Genomic DNA, 18,505 nt, shown 5'->3' with positions numbered 1-18,505 from the left:
AGTGCTGGATTTGTAGAAAGATATTGTGTAAATTTGGTTTTGTCATGGAATATCTTGGTTTCTCCATCTATGTTAATTGAGAGTTTTGCAGGATACAGTAACCTGGGCTGGCATATGTGTTCTCTTAGGGTCTGTATGACATCTGTCCAGGATCTTCTGGCCTTCATAGTTTCTGGTGAAATGTCTGGTGTGATTCTGGTAGGTCTGCCTTTATATGTTACTTGACCTTTTTCCCTTACTGCTTTTAATATTCTTTCTTTATTTTGTGCGTTTGGTGTTTTGACTATTATGTGACGGGAGGTGTTTCTTTTCTGGTCCAATCTATTTGGAGTTCTGTAGGCTTCTTGTATGCCTATGGGTATCTCTTTTTTAGGTTAGGGAAGTTTTCTTCTATGATTTTGTTGAAGATATTTACTGGTCCTTTGAGCTGGGAGTCTTCACTCTCTTCTATACCTATTATCCTTAGGTTTGATCTTCTCATTGAGTCCTGGATTTCTTGTATGTTTTGGACCAGTAGCTTTTTCTGCTTTACATTATCTTTGACAGTTGAGTCAATGATTTCTATGGAATCTTCTGCTCCCGAGATTCTCTCTTCCATCTCTTGTATTCTGTTGGTGAAGCTTGTATCTACAGCTCCTTGTCTCTTCTTTTGATTTTCTATATCCAGGGTTGTTTCCATGTGTTCTTCCTTGATTGCTTCTATTTCCATTTTTAATTCCTTCAACTGTTTGATTGTGTTTTCCTGGAATTCTTTCAGGGATTTTTGTGTCTCCTCTCTATGGGTTTCTACTTGTTTATTTATGTTTTCCTGGAATTCTTTCAGGCATTTTTGCGATTCCTCTCTGTAGGCTTCTACTTGTTCTCTAAGGGAGTTCTTCACGTCTTTCTTGAAGTCCTCCTGCATCATGATCAAATATGATTTTGAAACTAGATCTTGCTTTTCTGGTGTGTTTGGATATTCCATGTTTATTTTGGTGGGAGAATTGGGCTCAGATGATGCCATGTAGTCTTGGTTTCTGTTTCTTGGGTTCCTGGGCTTGCCTCTCACCATCAGATTATCTCTAGTGTTACTTTGTTCTGCTATTTCTGACAGTGGTTAGACTGTCCTATAAGCCTGTGTGTCAGAGATGCTGTAGACCTGTTTTCCTGTTTTCTTTCAGCCAGTTATGGGGACAGAGTGTTCTGCTTTCGGGCATGTAGTTTTTCCTATCTACAGGTCTTCAGCTGTTCCTCTGGGCCTGTGTCTGGAGTTCACCAGGCAGGTCACTTGCAGCAGAAAAGTTGGTCCTAACTGTGGTCCGGAGGCTCAAGTTTGCTCGTGGGGTACAGCCTAAGTCCTCTCCGCGGCAGCATCAACCGGGAAGATGTGCGCCGCTCTTTCCGGGAGCCTCTGTGCACCAGGGTTCCAGATGGCGTTTGGTGTTTTCCTCTGGCGTCTGGATGTGCGCAGAGTGCAGTCTCCTCTGGTATCCCAGGCGTGTCTGCCTCTCTGAAGGTTTAGCTCTCCCTCCCACGGGATTTGGGTGCAGAGAACTGTTTATCCGGTCTGTTTCCTTCAGGTTCCGGCGGTGTCTCAGGCACAGGGGTCCTGCCGCTCCTGGGCCCTCTCCTACGGAAACCCAGAGGCCTTATACAGTTTCCTCTTGTGCCAGGGATGTGGGCAGGGGTGGGCAGTGTTGGTGGTCTCCTCCGCTCTGCAGCCTCAGGAGTGCCCACCCAACCAGGCGGTGAGGCCTCTCTCCCACGGGTTTGGGAGCAGAGAGCTGCTGCGGGCCGGGATCCGCGGTTGTGGGACTTCCGGTAAACACAGGAAGTGCCCGGTCCTAGAGGAATTTTGCCTCTGTGTGTCCCGAGTTCACCAGGCAGGCCTCCTGCAGGGGAAAAGCTGGTCCCACCTGTGGTTCCAAGGCTCAAGTCCGCCCGCGGTGCACTGCCCAAGTCCTCTCCGCGGCGGCAGCAACCAGGAACATCTGCGCCGCTCTCTCCGGGAGCCTCTGCGCACCAGGGCTCCAGATGGCGTCTGGTGTTTTCCTCCAGTGTCTGGACGTGCGCAGAGTGCAGTCTCCTCTGGCCTCCCAGGCATGTCTGCCTCTCTGAAGGTCTAGCTCTCCCTCCCCCGGGATTTGGGTGCAGAGAACTGCCCATCCGGTCTGTTTCCTTCAGGTTCTGGCGGTGTCTCAGGCGCAGGGGTCCTGCAGCTCCTTGGCCCTCCCCTACGGGAACCCAGAGGCCCTATACAGTTTCCTCTTGGGCCAGGGATGTGGGCAGGGGTGGGCAGTGTTGGTGGTCTCCTCCGCTCTGCAGCCTCAGGAGTGCCCACCTGACCAGGCTGTGAGGTCTCTCTCCCACGGGTTTGGGAGCAGAGAGCTGCTGCGGGCCGGGATCCGCGGGTGTGGCGCTATCTTTTTTTCTATTGGATTGTTTTGCCTCCCTTATCAAACATCAAGTAACCATAGGTGTGTGGGGTCATTTCTGTATCTTCAATTATATTCTTCTGGTCTATCTGCCTGTCTCTTTATCAATCCCATACAGTTTTTATCACTACTGATCTGTAATACTGCTTGAGTTCAGGGATAGTGATTCCCCCAGAATTCCTTTTATTGTTGAGGATAGTTTTAGGTGTCCTGGGTTTTTTCTTATTCTAGATGAATTTACAAATTGTTCTTTTTAACCCTCTGAAGAATTGGATTGGAATTTTGATGGGAATTGCACTGAATCTGTAGATCGCTTTTGGTAAATCGGCCATTTTTACTATATTAATCCTGCCAATCCATGAGCATGGGAGATCTTTCCATCTTCTGAGATCTTCTTCAATTTCTTTAGAGGCTTGAAGTTCTTATCATACAGATCTTTCACCTGCTTGGTTAAAGTCACACCGCAGCATTTTATATTATTTGGGACTATTATGAAAGGTGTCTTTTCCCTAATTTCTTTCTCGACTTGTTTCTCTTTTCTGTAGAGGAAGGCTTCGGATGTATTTGAGTAAATTTTGTACCCAGCCATTTTGCTGAAGGTGTTTATCAGTTTTAGTAGTTCGCTGGTGGAACTTTTGGGATCACTTAAATATACTATCATATCATCTGCAAATAGTGATATTTTGACTTCTTCCTTTCCAATCTGTATCACATTGATCTCCTTTCGCTGTCTGAATACTCTGTCTAGGATTTCGAGAACCATACTGAATAAGTAGGAACAGAGTGGGCAGCCTTGTCTAGTCCCTAATTTTAGTGGTATTGCTTCAAGTTTCTCTCCTTTTAGTTTAATGGTAGCTACCGGTTTGCTTTATATAGTTTTACTATGTTTCTATATGGGCCCAAAATTCCTGTTCTTTCCTGACTTTTATCATGAAGGGGTGTGGAATTTTGTCAACTGCTTTCTCAGCGTCTGATAAAACGATCATATAGTTTTTATCTTACAGTTTGTTTATATAGTGGACTACGTTGATAGGTTTCCGTATATTACACCGTACCTGCATATCTGGCATTAAGCCTTCTTTATTATGATGGATGAGTGTTTTCATGTGCTCTTGGGTTCGGTTTGCCAGAATTTCATTGAGTATTTTTGCGTCAATATTCATAACAGAAATCGGTCTGAATTTCTCTTTCCTTTTGGTCTTTGTGTGGTTTAGGTATAAGAGTAATTGTGCTTTCATAGAAGGAATTGGGTAGCACTTCGTCTATTTCAATGTTGTGGAGTACTTTGGATATTATTGGTATGATGTCTTCTAGGAAGGTCTGATAGAATTCTCCACTGAACACATCTGGACCTGGGCTTTTTTTCATTGGGAGACTTTAATGACTGCTTCTAGAATCCTCTTCTTTTTTTTTTTTTTTTTTTTGGTTCTTTTTTTCGGAGCTGGGGACCGAACCCAGGGCCTTGCGCTTCCTAGGTAAGCGCTCTACCACTGAGCTAAATCCCCAGCCCTAATGACTGCTTCTAATACTTGACAGGTTATGGGGTTGTTTAAATGGTTTATCAGTTCCTGACTTAACTTCGTTTCCTCATATCTGTCTAGGAAATTGTCCAGATTTTCCAGTTTTGTTGAATATAGGCTTTTGTAGTAGGATCTGATGATTTTTTGAATTTTCTCTGATTCTGTTGTTATGTCTCCCTTTTCGTTTCTGATTTTGTGAATTTGGACACACTCTCTGTCTTCTCTGGTTAGTCTTGCTATGGGTTTATCTATCTTGTTGATTTGCTCAAAGAACCAGGTTTTGGTTCTGTTGCTTCTTTGTATAATCCTTTTTGTTTCTACTTGGTTGATTTCAGCTCTGAGTTTGATTATTTCCTGCCTTCTACTCCTCCTGGGTGTATTTGCTTCTTTTTCTTCTAGAGCTTTTCGATGTGCTGTCAAGCTGCTGACATATGCTCTCTCCTCTCTCTTTCTGCAGGCACTCAGAGCTATGAGTTTTTCTCTTAGCACAGCTTTCATTGTGTCCTGTGTATGAGTTTGGGTATGTTGTACCTTCATTTTCATTAAATTCTAAGAAATCTATAATTTCTTTCTTTATTTCTTCCTTGACCAGGTTATCTTTCAGTAGAGCCTTGTTCAACTTCCCTGCATATGTGGGAGTTCTTTCCCTGTTATTATTGAAGACCAGCTTCAGACATGGTGTTCTAATAGAACATTTGGGATTATTTCTACCTTTCTGTATTTGTTGAGGCCTGTTTTGTGCCCGATTATACAGTCAGTTTTGGAGAAAGTAGCATGAGGTGGTGAGAAGGAGGTATATCTTTTTGTTTAGGATAGAATGTTGTATAAATGTCTGTTTAAGTCAATTTGGTTCATGACTTCTTTTAGTCTACTATGTCTCTGTTTAATTTCTTTTTCCATGATCTATCCATTGGTGAGAGTGGGATGTTGAAATCTCCTAATATTCTTGTGTGAAGTGCAAGTTATGCTTTGAGCTTTGGTAAGGTTTCTTTTATGTATATAGATCCCCTTGTATTTGGAGCATAGATATTTAGGATTGAGAGTTCATCATGGTGGATTTTTTCTTTGGTGAATATGAAGTGTCCTTCCTTATCTTTTTTGATGATTTTTGCTTGAAAATTGAAAATCTCAATGTGGTAAGGTTTTTGGTCTAGAGAGCAATAGGACAACCTCAGCTCTGGAAGCAGATGCAGACCAAATGGAAACTGGAAGGCGATATCATGCTGTATCATGTACACATGTATTGTATCTTTTAGGATGTACTGATTTATGATGATGTGCATGTGAACTTCACTCAGGAAGATTGGGCATTGCTGGATCGTTCTCAGAAGAGTCTCTACCAATGTGTTATGCTGGAGACCTGTAGGAATCTCAGCGCTATAGGTAATTCAATGAATTTATTATTCACTTTGTAAAACATAGGCACAGCTGGTTTTGTTTAATACTTGATATTTTTTTTTTTCGGAGCTAGGTACCAAACCCGGGGCCTTGCGCTTCCTTATCTTTTTTGATGACTTTTTCTTGAAAATTGATTTCATTCGATATTAGAAAGGCTACTTCAGCTTGCTTCTTCAGACCATTTCCTTGGAAAGTTGTTTTCCAGTCTTTCACACTGAGGTAGTATCTGTCTTTGTTTCTCAGGTGTGTTTCCTGTAGGCAGCAAAGTGCTGGATCCTCATTACATATCCAGTTTCTTAGTGTGTCTTTTTATTGGGGAATTGAGTCCATTGATGTTGAGAGATACTAAGGAATAGTGATTGTTGCTTCCTGATATATTCATATTTGGATGTGAGATTATAACCGTGTACTTGTCTTCTCTTTTTTCTGTTGCAAGACAATTACTTTCTTGCTTTTTCTAGGGTGTAGCCTGCCTCCTTTATGTTGGGCTTTACCATTTATTATCCTTTGTATGGCTCAATTTGTAAAAAGATATTGTGTGAATTTGATTTTCTCAGGGAATATCTTGGTTTCTCCATCCATGTTAATTGAGAGTTTTGCTGGGTACAGTAACCTGGACTGTCACTTGTGTTCTGTTATTGTCTGTATGACATCTTTCCAGGATCTTCTGGGTTTCATAGTCTCTGGTAGAAGACTGGTGTAATTCTGATAGGTCTGCATTTATAGGTTACTTGACCTGTTTCCCTTACTGCTTTTAATATTCTTTCTTTGTTTTGTGCATTTGGTGTTTTGAATATTATGTAACGGGAGGAGATTCTTTTCTAGTCCAAACTGTTTAGAATTCTGTAGGCTTCTTTTATGTTTATGGGCATCTCTTTCTTTAGGTTAGTGAAGTTTTCTTCTATGATTTTGTTCAAGATATTTACTGGTTCTTTGAGCTGGGATTCTTTACTCTCTTCTATACCTTTTATTCTTAGGTTTGATCTTCTCATTGTGTCCTGGATTTCCAGTATATTTTGGGGAGTAGCTTTTTCCCTTTTACATTATCTTTCACTGTTGTGTCAATGATTTCTATGAAATCTTCTGCTCCTGAAATGCTCTCTTCTTTTTCTAGTTTTCTGTTTTATGCTTGTATCTACAGCTCCTTGTCTCTTTCTTTGTTTTTTTTTTTGTTTGTTTGTTTGTTTTTTTATATCCAGGGTTGTATCCCTTTGTGCTTTCTTCATTTTTTTTTCTATTTCCATTTTCAGTTCCTTCACCTGTTTGATTTTGTTTTCCTGTAATTCTTTCATGGATTTTTGTTTTTCCTCTCTAAGGGCTTCTACTTGTTTATTTGTGTTTTCCTGCATTTCTCTAAGGCAGTTCTTTATGTCTTTCTTGAAGTCCTCCATCATCGTGATCAAATGTGATTTTAAATCTAGATCTTCCTTTTCTGATGTGTTTGGATATCCAGTGTTTTCTTTGGTGGGAGGATTGGGCTCCCATGATGCCATGTATTCTTGATTCCTCTTGTTTGGGTTCCTTCAGTTACCTGTCAACATCCAGTTGTCTCTGGTGTTCAGTTGTTCTGCTATTTCTGAGAGTGACTTGACCCGTCCTATAGGCCTGCGTGTCAAGAGTCCTGTTTTCCTGTTTTCTTTCAGCCAGTTATGGTAACAGAGTGTTCTGCTTTGAGGAGTGTAGTCTTTCCTGTCCACTGGCTTTCAGCTGTTCCTGTGGGCATGTGTCATGAGTCCACCAGGCAAGTTTCTTGGAACAGAAAAGTTATTCTTACCTCTAGTCTCGGTTCTGAAGTGTTCCTCGGGGCTGTGTTTAAACTCTCAGTGAGGGCATCAGCCAGCAGGGCCTCCACCTCCTCCAGGATCTCTGTGCACAGGGCACCCAGATGGGACTAAGCAAATTCCTCTAGAGTAAGAAATGTGGGCAGAGAGTAGTCTCCTCTGGTTTCCCAGGTGTGTCTGCCCCTCTGATGGTATAGCTCTCCCTCCCACAGGATTTGGGTGCAGGGAGCTGCTTGACCAGGTGTTTTCAGTTCAGGACACAGTCTGGACTGCAGTTTACTGCAGCTTGATTGTGCCTATCTTCCTGTTCCCACAGGCCCTATACAGTTTCCTCTTAGACCAGGGATGTGGGCAATGGTAGGGAGAGTTGTCGGTCTCTACTGCCCTGCAGTCTCAGGAGAGCCCACAAGCCTCTGTGATGAACTCTCTTTCCCATGTCATTTTGTGAGTTCTTGAATTTCTGAATGTTCTACATTCAGTTTTGTTTGACTAATTTTGTCAATTGTTTAGAAATTAGTAGAAAAGAGGTAATAGGGTTCCTTCAGAAGTAGTTCATTACAATCCTTTTACCTTTCTATTACCTCCCGCCAATGGAATGATTCACAGAAATTCAATTCTTACTTACAAAAGGAGGCTCTGAGATGCAAAAGTTTCTCATGTGCTTATACTGCTGGGTCTGTAAATAGTACAAATTCCACATCTTGTAACATAATCCATATAGCAGAAAGCAGACATTAAATGATGTGTGTGATGGGAGGAGATTTTATTATGGTCCAGTCTATTTTGAATCTGTGGGCTTCTTTTACGTTCTTGGGCATCTCTTTCGTTAAGTTAGGGAAGTTTACTTCACAAAAAATTTGAAGATATTTGCTTTTTATCTTCGGCATCTTTATTATCTTCTATAACTACTAACCGTAAGTTTGCTTTTCTCACAACATTGTACTGTCTGGATTTCCTGGATGTTTTGACTTAGAAGTTTTGTGGGGTTTTTTTGCATTCTCTTTAACTGTTGTGTCAATGTTTTCTATGGGATCTTCTGCCCCTGAGATTCTCTCTCAAACCCTTATAATTTTTTGGTGATGCTTACGTACTACTCCTGATCCGTTTCCGATATTCCTATCTTCAGGTTTGTCTCTCCTTGTGGTTTCCTTATTGTTCCTATTTACAATTTTAGATCCTAGATGACTCTGTTCAGTTTCTTCCCCTCTTTATTAGTTTTTTTATGTAAATCTTTAGGGGATTTTATTGTTTCCTCCCTAAGGCAACTACTTATTTACATGTGTTCTGTATTGCTTTAAAGGAGGTAATTATGTCCTGCTTAAAATCCTCTATCATGACCATGAGATGTGATTTTCTTTTCTTTTTTTTTTTTTTATTAGTGAAACCTTGTAATTTTTTTTTTTATTAACTTGAGTATTTCTTATATATATTTCGAGTGTTATTCCCTTTCCCGGTTTCCGGGCAAACATCCCCCTCTCCCCTCCCCTTCCTTATGGGTGTTCCCCTCCCAACCCTCCCCCCATTGCCACCCTCCCCCCATAGACTAGTTCACTGTGGGTTCAGTCTTAGCAGGACCCAGGGCTTCCCCTTCCACTGGTGCTCTTACTAGGATATTCATTGCTACCTATGGGGTCAGAGTCCAGGGTCAGTCCATGTATAGTCTTTAGGTAGTGGCTTAGTCCCTGGAAGCTCTGGTTGCTTGGCATTGTTGTACTTTTGGGGTCTCGAGCCCCTTCAAGCTCTTCCAGTTCTTTCTCTGATTCCTTCAATAGGGGACCTATTCTCAGTTCAGTGGTTTGCTGCTGGCATTCGCCTCTATATTTGCTGTATTCTGGCTGTGTCTCTCAGGAGCGATCTACATCCGGCTCCTGTCAGTCTGCACTTCTTTGCTTCATCCATCTTGTCTAATTGGGTGGCTGTATATGTATGGGCCACATGTGGGGCAGGCTCTGAATGGGTGTTCCTTCAGTCTCTGTTTTAATCTTTGCCTCTCCCTTCCCTGCCAAGGGTATTCTTTTTCCTCATTTAAAGAAGGAGTGAAGCATTCACATTTTGATCATCCGTCTTGAGTTTCGTTTGTTCTACGGATCTAGGGTAATTCAAGCATTTGGGCTAATAGCCACTTATCAATGAGTGCATACCATGTATGTCTTTCTGTGATTGGGTTAGCTCACTCAGGATGATATTTTCCAGTTCCAACCATTTGCCTACGAATTTCATAAACTCGTTGTTTTTGATAGCTGAGTAATATTCCATTGTGTAGATGTACCACATTTTCTGTATCCATTCCTCTGTTGAAGGGCATCTGGGTTCTTTCCAGCTTCTGGCTATTATAAATAAGGCTGCGATGAACATAGTGGAGCACGTGTCTCTTTTATATGTTGAGGCATCTTTTGGGTATATGCCCAAGAGAGGTATAGCTGGATCATCAGGCAGTTCAATGTCCAATTTTCTGAGGAACCTCCAGACTGATTTCCAGAATGGTTTTACCAGTCTGCAATCCCACCAACAATGGAGGAGTTTTCCTCTTTCTCCACATCCTCGCCAGCATCTGCTGTCACCTGAGTTTTTGATCTTAGCCAATCGCACTGGTGTGAGGTGAAATCTCAGGGTTGTTTTGATTTGCATTTCCCTTATGACTAAAGATGTTGAACATTTCTTTAGGTGTTTCTCAGCCATTCGGCATTCCTCAGCTGTGAATTCTTTGTTTAGCTCTGAACCCCATTTTTTAATAGGGTTATTTGTTTCCCTGCGGTCTAACTTCTTGAGTTCTTTGTATATTTTGGAAATAAGGCCTCTATCTGTTGTAGGATTGGTAAAGATCTTTTCCCAATCTGTTGGTTGCCGTTTTGTCCTAACCACAGTGTCCTTTGCCTTACAGAAGCTTTGCAGTTTTATGAGATCCCATTTGTCGATTCTTGATCTTAGAGCATAAGCCATTGGTGTTTTGTTCAGGAAATTTTTTCCAGTGCCCATGTGTTCCAGATGCTTCCCTAGTTTTTCTTCTATTAGTTTGAGTGTATCTGGTTTGATGTGGAGGTCCTTGATCCACTTGGACTTAAGCTTTGTACAGGGTGATAAGGATGGATCGATCTGCATTCTTCTACATGTTGCCCTCCAGTTGAACCAGCACCATTTGCTGAAAATACTATCTTTTTTCCATTGGATGGTTTTGGCTCCTTTGTCAAAAATCAAGTGACCATAGGTGTGTGGGTTCATTTCTGGGTCTTCAATTCTATTCCATTGGTCTATCTGTCTGTCTCTGTACCAATACCATGCAGTTTTTATCACTATTGCTCTGTAATACTGCTTGAGTTCAGGGATAGTGATTCCCCCTGAAGTCTTTTTATTGTTGAGGATAGCTTTAGCTATCCTGGGTTTTTTGTTATTCCAGATGAATTTGCAAATTGTTCTGTCTAACTCTTTGAAGAATTGGATTGGTATTTTGATGGGGATTGCATTGAATCTGTAGATTGCTTTTGGTAAAATGGCCATTTTTACCATATTAATCCTGCCAATCCATGAGCATGGGAGATCTTTCCATCTTCTGAGGTCTTCTTCAATTTCTTTCCTCAGTGTCTTGAAGTTCTTATTGTACAGATCTTTTACTTGCTTGGTTAAAGTCACACCGAGGTACTTTATATTATTTGGGTCTATTATGAAGGGTGTCGTTTCCCTAATTTCTTTCTCGGCTTGTTTCTCTTTTGTATAGAGGAAGGCAACTGATTTATTTGAGTTAATTTTATACCCAGCCACTTTGCTGAAGTTGTTTATCAGCTTTAGTAGTTCTCTGGTGGAACTTTTGGGATCACTTAAATATACTATCATGTCATCTGCAAATAGTGATATTTTGACCTCTTCTTTTCCGATCTGTATCCCTTTGATCTCCTTTTGTTGTCTGATTGCTCTGGCTAGAACTTCAAGAACTATATTGAATAAGTAGGGAGAGAGTGGGCAGCCTTGTCTAGTCCCTGATTTTAGTGGGATTGCTTCAAGTTTCTCTCCATTTAGTTTAATGTTAGCAACTGGTTTGCTGTATATGGCTTTTACTATGTTTAGGTATGGGCCTTGAATTCTTATTCTTTCCAGGACTTTTATCATGAAGGGGTGTTGAATTTTGTCAAATGCTTTCTCAGCATTTAATGAAATGATCATGTGGTTCTGTTCTTTCAGTTTGTTTATATAATTGATCACGTTGATGGTTTTCCGTATATTAAACCATCCCTGCATGCCTGGGATGAAGCCTACTTGATCATGGTGGATGATTGTTTGGATGTGCTCTTGAATTCGGTTTGCCAGAATTTTATTGAGTATTTTTGCGTCGATATTCATAAGGGAAATTGGTCTGAAGTTCTCTTTCTTTGTTGTGTCTTTGTGTGGTTTAGGTATAAGAGTAATTGTGGCTTCGTAGAAGGAATTCGGTAGGGCTCCATCTGTTTCAATTTTGTGGAATAGTTTGGATAATATTGGTATGAGGTCTTCTATGAAGGTTTGATAGAATTCTGCACTAAACCCGTCTGGACCTGGGCTCTTTTTGGTTGGGAGACCTTTAGTGACTGCTTCTATTTCCTTAGGAGTTATGGGGTTGTTTAACTGGTTTATCTGTTCCTGATTTAACTTCGATACTTGGTATCTGTCTAGGAAATTGTCCATTTCCTGAAGATTTTCAAATTTTGTTGAATATAGGTTTTTATAGTAAGATCTGATGATTTTTTGAATTTCCTCTGAATCTGTAGTTATGTCTCCCTTTTCATTTCTGATTTTGTTAATTTGGACACACTCTCTGTGTCCTCTCGTTAGTCTGGCTAAGGGTTTATCTATCTTGTTGATTTTCTCAAAGAACCAACTTTTGGTTCTGTTGATTCTTTCTATGGTCCTTTTTGTTTCTACTTGGTTGATTTCAGCTCTGAGTTTGATTATTTCCTGCCTTCTACTCCTCCTGGGTGTATTTGCTTCTTTTTGTTCTAGAGCTTTTAGGTGTGCTGTCAAGCTGCTGACATATGCTCTTTCCTGTTTCTTTCTGCAGGCACTCAGCGCTATGAGTTTTCCTCTTAGCACAGCTTTCATTGTGTCCCATAAGTTTGAGTATGTTGTATCTTCATTTTCATTAAATTCTAAAAAGTTTTTAATTTCTTTCTTTATTTCTTCCTTGACCAGGTTATCATTGAGTAGAGCATTGTTCAATTTCCACGTATATGTGGGCATTCTTCCCTTATTGTTATTGAAGACCAGTTTTAGGCCGTGGTGGTCCGATAGCACGCATGGGATTATTTCTATCTTTCTGTACCTGTTGAGGCCCGTTTTTTGACCAATTATATGGTCAATTTTGGAGAAAGTACCATGAGGAGCTGAGAAGAATGTATATCCTTTTGCTTTAGGATAGAATGTTCTATAAATATCCGTTAAGTCCATTTGGCTCATGACTTCTCTTAGTCTGTCTACATCACTGTTTAATTTCTGTTTCCATGATCTGTCCATTGATGAGAGTGGGGTGTTGAAATCTCCCACTATTATTGTGTGAGGTGCAATGTGTGTTTTGAGCTTTAGTAAGGTTTCTTTTACATATGTAGGTGCCCTTGTATTTGGGGCATAGATATTTAGGATTGAGAGTTCATCTTGGTTGATTTTTCCTTTGATGAATATGAAGTGTCCTTCCTTATCTTTTTTGATGACTTTTAGTTGGAAATTGATTTTATTTGATATTAGAATGGCTACTCCAGCTTGCTTCTTCTGACCATTTGCTTGGAAAGTTGTTTTCCAGCCTTTCACTCTGAGGTAGTGTCTGTCTTTGTCTCTGAGGTGTGTTTCCTGTAGGCAGCAGAATGCAGGGTCCTCGTTGCGTATCCAGTTTGTTAATCTATGTCTTTTTATTGGGGAGTTGAGGCCATTGATATTGAGAGATATTAAGGAATAGTGATTACTGCTTCCCGTTATATTCATATTTGATGTGAGGTTATGTTTGTGTGCTTTCATTCTCTTTGTTTTGTTGCCAAGACGATTAGTTTCTTGCTTCTTCTAGGGTATAGCTTGCCTCCTTATGTTGGGCTTTACCATTTATTATCCTTTGTAGTGCTGGATTTGTAGAAAGATATTGTGTAAATTTGGTTTTGTCATGGAATATCTTGGTTTCTCCATCAATGTTAATTGAGAGTTTTGCTGGATACAGTAATCTGGGCTGGCATTTGTGTTCTCTTAGGGTCTGTATAACATCAGTCCAGGATCTTCTGGCCTTCATAGTTTCTGGCGAGAAGTCTGGTGTGATTCTGATAGGTCTCCCTTTATATGTTACTTGACATTTTTCCCTTACTGCTTTTAATATTCTTTCTTTATTTTGTGCGTTTGGTATTTTGACAATTATGTGACGGGAGGTGTTTCTTTTCTGGTCCAATCTATTTGGAGTTCTGTAGGCTTCCTGTATGTCTATGGGTATCTCTTTTTTTAGGTTAGGGAAGTTTTCTTCTATGATTTTGTTGAAGATATTTACTGGTCCTTTGAGCTGGGAGTCTTCACTCTCTTCTATACCTATTATCCTTAGGTTTGATCTTCTCATTGAGTCCTGGATTTCCTGTATGTTTTGGACCAGTAGCTTTTTCCGCTTTACATTATCTTTGACAGTTGAGTCAATGATTTCTATGGAATCTTCTGCTCCTGAGATTCTCTCTTCCATCTCTTGTATTCTGTTGGTGAAGCTTGTATCTACAGCTCCTTGTCTCTTCTTTTGGTTTTCTATATCCAGGGTTGTTTCCATGTGTTCTTTCTTGATTGCTTCTATTTCCATTTTTAATTCCTTCAACTGTTTGATTGTGTTTTCCTGGAATTCTTTCAGGGATTTTTGCGATTCCTCTCTGTAGGCTTTTACTTGTTTATTAATGTTTTCCTGTGCTTCCCTAAGTGTGTTCAGGTCTTTCCTGAAGTCCTCCAGCATCATGATCAAATATGATTTTGAAACTAGATCTTGCTTTTCTGGTGTGTTTGGATATTCCATGTTTGTTTTGGTGGGAGAATTGGGCTCCGATGATGGCATGTAGTCTTGGTTTCTGTTGCTTGGGTTCCTGCGCTTGCCTCTCGCCATCAGATTATCTCTAGTGTTACTTTGTTCTGCTATTTCTGACAGTGGCTAGACTGTCCTATAAGCCTGTGTGTCAGGAGTGCTGTATACCTGTTTTCCTCTCTTTCAGTCAGTTATGGGGACAGAGTGTTCTGCTTTCGGGCGTGTAGTTTTTCCTCTCTACAGGTCTTCAGCTGTTCCTGTGGGCCTGTGTCTTGAGTTCACCAGGCAGCTTTCTTGCAGCAGAAAAGTTGGTCTTACCTGTGGTCCCGAGGCTCAGGTTTGCTCGTGGGGTGCTGTCCAGGGGCTCTCTGCAGCGGCAGCAACCAGGAAGACCTGTGCCGCCCCTTCCGGGAGCTTCAGTGCACCAGGGTTCCAGATGGTCTTTGGCTTTTTCCTCTGGCGTCCGAGATGTGTGTGCAGGGAGCAGTCTCTTCTGGTTTCCCAGGCCTGTCTGCCTCTCTGAAGGTTTAGCTCTCCCTCCCACGGGATTTGGGTGCAGAGAACTGTTTATCCGGTCTGTTTCCTTCAGGGTCCGGCGGTGTCTGTGGCAGGGGTCCTGCCGCTCCTGGGCCCTCCCCCACGGGAGCCCAGAGGCCTTATACAGTTTCCTCTTGGGCCAGGGATGTGGGCAGGGGTGAGCAGTGTTGGTGGTCTCTTCCGCTCTGCAGCCTCAGGAGTGCCCACCTGACCAGGCGGTTGGGTCTCTCTCTCACCGGGTCTGGGCGAGATGTGATTTTCAATCCAAATCTTGCTTTGCTGGTATGTTGATATACCCATTACTTGTTGTGGTGAGAGAACTGCGTTGTGATGATGACAATTAGTGTTGATTTCTGATGCTTTGCTTCATATGCTTGCCTACTGCCATCCAGTTATTGCTAATGTTAGTTGATCTTGCTGCTTCTGACAATAGCTTGTTCCTCCTGCAGACTCATATGCCTCTGATCCTAGGAATGAGAATGCTCCTGGGAGACCAGTACTCTCTGGCCTTGTTTTTGGTCTGGAGGGCTATGACACACCCTTAGCACTGGGTACAGATAGAGACCAGGTCTGTCCTCTGCCAGGCCTACCCACCACTCCATTGCCAAGATTGTTCCAAGCTCATCTCTCCTTTAACAACTGTGGAGCAAATGTGTGTTCCAACCTGTATGATTTGCAATGAGAGCACTCCTAAGAGACCATCTCAATGTGGTGAAGTTTTTGATCTAGAGAGCAATAGGACCGCCTCAGCTCTGAGAGCACATGCAGACCATAAGGGTCGCATCCCAGGTTAATCAGACATTCCTGTGCCTTGAAAGCTCCTGGTGTATCTCCCTTTGGATAGTCAGTGGAGAGAAAGTGCAGTTTCACCTGTGGGCATAGGAGTGAGAGTGCTCCTGATAGACCACCCCTGAAGACCGGTTTTGGGTATGCAGTTCCTTGGGAAAGCTCCAGCTTTTGGCACAAATGGAGAGTGGAAGGCGGTATCATGATGTATCATGTACACATGTATTGTATCCTTTAGGATGTCCTGACCTATGATGATGTGCATGTGAACTTCACTCAGGAAGAGTGGGCATTGCTGAATCCTTCTCAGAAGAGTCTCTACCAAGGTATAATGCTGGAGACCTGTAGGAATCTCAGCGCTATAGGTAATTCAATGAATGTATCATTCACTTTGTAAAATATAGGCACAGCTGGTTTTGTTTAATATTTAATTTGTTTTTTTGGTTTTTTTTCGGAGCTGGGAACCAAACCCAATGACACTTGCGCTTGCTAGGCAAGCGCACCACCACTAAGCTAAATCCCCAACCCTGATTCAGTTTTTTTTTTTTATTTCACTTAAAATGAGGAAGAATGAAGTGAGTAAATCAGACATGGTTCTAAAGTTCACTAAAGATAGTATCTTAAATGTTGCCTAATTCCAATTATTTAACATAATTTCTCTGATACCATTTTTAGGATACATTTGGGAAGACAATACTACTGAAGAATATTATAAAAGTTCTGGAAGACATGGAAGGTAATTTTCACGTGAAAGATGATAAGATAATGCCTCCCACGAAAATTTCATGTGTGCAGCAAGTTTTAAAGAAATGCAACAGGGTAAAATACACACTGCATCAAATATTGATTAGGTCATCATTATATGTCTACACCCTTTTAATAAGCAAATAGTCCATAGTAAATTGTGGTGAACCATATTCTGTAACAGCATGACTAAATTTAATGATATGAACAGTTTATGAGATTTAAGAATGGTTTTGTGGAGAAACCTTAAACCCTGTTCCACAGCTCTGTAAGGAAAACAAAGTGAAATTGTGTAAATGTAATGTAGAAGTTTTCTTTTGTAATGTGTTGACTGTTATGTGTTATTCTTCTTTTGATATGGATGTCATATGTCCCTGTGAATGCAAGCCAGGAGAGCATAGTGATACTGAAAGTAGCAACATACTTTTCTCTTTTCCAGAACAATTAGAAGATGTACAGTAGATACCACTTTGAGGAGAGTTTCTTAATGTGGGCAAAGTTGATAAATATTTAGTTTTTGACTATGATTGGTGACATTTACACATTCAAAGTGCTGAATCACTTTATGAGATTAGGGTTATAGAAATTATCCTCTTTTCATTGGCTCATGTTGCAATTGTAGTATTCCTCAAAGATAGCAAAATTTATCTTTGCAGTCAGTCTACAAACGCTCTGAGTTCATTGAGTTCTCTTCAAATATGTTAACACTCTTAATAGAAAAATTATGGAATAAATATGAGTCATGTAATCAATTCTCTTCCTATTCCATGTGTCTTCAAACATTCAAGACAACCCATAATAAAAAGCAACACCTTTGAATGTAAACAAACTGATATTATGTTAAGATCATTTTGCTCTTTACACTTAAACCAAATTTGAAATGAATTCATAGATATAAAAAGATTCATGAATATAATCAATGTGAGAAAAAATTTACATGTGCCAATTGTTATTGCAGGTATGAAAGAAATTTTACTGGAAAGCAAACCTTTGATTTTATTCTGTATGGTAATGGCTTTGCAGTTCAGAGTCATACCCAAAGGCATAATGCAGAGGAGCCCTATGAAGGTAACCTATGTGGTAAAGCTTTTGTACAGAGGAATAATCTCAAAACACATAAAAGGACACATAATAGAGGAGAACCTTCTGAATGTAACCAATGTTGTAAAGACTTTGTAAGAAGCAGTGCTCTCCAAAATCATGAAGGAACACACACAGGAAAGAAACTCTGTGAATGTAGTCAATGTGGTAAAGCCTTTGCACAAAGGAGCAGTCTCAAAAGACAAAAAAGGACATGTAATTGGGAAAAACGTTATAAATTTAACCAATGTTGTAAAGCCTTTGTCCAAAACCATGGTCTCCAAAAACATAAAAGGACCCATACAGGACAGAAACCCTATGAATGTCACCAATGTGGCAAAGCCTTTGCACAGAGCAGTCATCTCCAAATACATATAAGAACTCATACAGGAGAGAAAACCTATGAATGTAACCAATGTGGCAAAGCCTTTGCAGACAGCCGTAATCTCCAAACACATAAAAGAACACACACAGGAGAGAAACCCTATGAATGTAACCAATGTGGGAAAGCCTTTGCACAAAGGAGTCATCTCAAAAGACATATAAGAACTCATACAGGAGAGAAACGCTATGAATGTAACCAATGTGGCAAAGCCTTTGCAGAAAGCCATACTCTCCAAATACGTATAAGAACTCACACAGGAGAGAAACCCTATGAATGTAACCAGTGTGGCCAAACCTTTGCATACAGCAGTAGTCTCCAACAACATTAAAGAACAGACACAGGAGAGAATGCCTATGAATGTAACCAATGTGGCAAAGCCTTTGCACACAGCAGTACTCTCTAAAAACATAGAAGAACACACACAGGAGAGAAACCCTATGAATGTACTCAATATTGTAAAGCCTTTGCAGGAAACAGTCATCTCCAAAGCCATATAAGAAAACATACAGGAGAGAAACCCTATGAATGTAACCAATGTGGCAAAGCCTTTGCACGCAGCAGTACTCTCCAAAGCCATATAAGAACACATACCGGAAAGAAGCCCTATGAGTGTAACTAATATAGCAAAGCCTTTAACAAAGGAGTAATCTCAAAAGACATTAAAGAACATATAATTGAGAAAAATCTTATGAATTAACCAGTGTTGTAAACCCTTTGTAAAAAGTGGTGATCACCAAAAATATAAAAGAATGCATACAGGAGAGAAACCCTATGAATGTAACCAATATGGGAAAGCCTTTGCAGGAAGTAGTAATATCTAAGAACAAAAACGAAGACATACTGGAGAGAAACCCTGTGAATGGAACAAA

General features: G+C 40.7%; 1 pseudogene; it reads left to right on the top strand.

Moving 5' to 3' along the window:
* Positions 1-18,255, top strand: part of LOC148006595 (uncharacterized) — a 30,291-nt pseudogene extending 12,036 nt beyond the window's left edge.
* The last annotated feature ends 250 nt before the right edge of the window (positions 18,256-18,505 follow it).

This window comes from Rattus norvegicus, chromosome 3 (assembly GCF_021556685.1).
Source record: "Rattus norvegicus strain SHRSP/BbbUtx chromosome 3, alternate assembly SHRSP_T2T, whole genome shotgun sequence".
Taxonomy (NCBI): domain Eukaryota; kingdom Metazoa; phylum Chordata; class Mammalia; order Rodentia; family Muridae; genus Rattus; species Rattus norvegicus.
Note: the sequence above shows the minus strand (reverse complement) of the source record. Positions and strands in the feature narration are given on the sequence as shown.